This window comes from Orycteropus afer, unplaced genomic scaffold (genome assembly GCF_000298275.1).
Source record: "Orycteropus afer afer isolate SDZICR_OR568_19922 unplaced genomic scaffold, OryAfe1.0 scaffold00305, whole genome shotgun sequence".
In the NCBI taxonomy this organism is placed as follows: Eukaryota; Metazoa; Chordata; class Mammalia; order Tubulidentata; family Orycteropodidae; genus Orycteropus; species Orycteropus afer.
This window is the reverse complement of record NW_006921892.1, coordinates 3,744,983-3,746,091: the sequence shown is the minus strand read 5'-3', so window position 1 is coordinate 3,746,091 and position 1,109 is coordinate 3,744,983.

The window sequence follows — 1,109 nt, the reverse complement described above, 5'->3', positions numbered from 1 at the left end:
TTGACAACCTCAATCTTCTCTCCATTTATTGTGATGCTGCTCATTGGTCCAGTTGTGAGGATTTTTGTTTTCTTTATATTGAGACGTAATCCATAAGGGATCACTTACTCATGAATATTCCCTTAAAAGTGAACATGGAACCAAATGCTGTTGGAAGGAGGCTTTATGCTCAGTTTATATAAAAATTATATGCTTAAAATGGGGATTTTAGATCACAGCATTTTATTGTATAATTAAATTGGAATTTGATCTAGGAAAACAGAATTTCTCCTCTTGAGACATGCTAGACAAAGATTCCCTAAATCATTAATTGGGAGGTGATTGATTTATTCTTATAGTTAATAAGATTGTGAGGGTGGCACAGGACCAGGCAGTGTTTCTTTCTGTTGTACATAGGCTATTATGAGCCAGAACTGACTCGATGGCACCTAATAACAAAATTTAACAAAATAACAAAATATTCCAAGAAAATGATAGTATTTGCAGATGTATATTCATTAGAGTACAACTATCTACTGGAAATATTGGTCTTTTTTGGTAGACATTATTGAGTATCAAATACATGCTATGCTCAGCACAAAGTTATAAGGATGGAAAACAGTGTTGCTGCACTGAAGGAATTCACTATTTGCTGAAGAGATAGATCATTATAATATGTGTTATAAAACTGACATGTTGTTGTTGCTGTTAGATGCCATTTAGTCTGCTCCAATTCATAATGATGCTATGTACAACAGAACGAAACATTGCCTGGTCTTGTGCTAGCCTCACAATCCTTGCTATACCTGATCCCATTGTTGCACCCATTGTGTCAATCCATCTTGTTGAGGGTCTTCCCCATTTCTACTGACCCTCCACTTTTCCAGGCATGATATCCTTATCTAGGGATGACCTTGGCATTAGTGAGCTGAAATGGACTGGTTTTGGCTATTTTGAATCAGACAACCATGTGATCTACTATGCTGGGAATGACAGTTTGAAGAGGAATGGCGTGGCATTCATCATCACAAAGCATGTTTCAAGATCTGTCCTGAGGTACAATGCTGTCAGTGACAGGATAATATCCATACACCTACAAGGAAGACCCATTAGTATGACTATTATTCAAA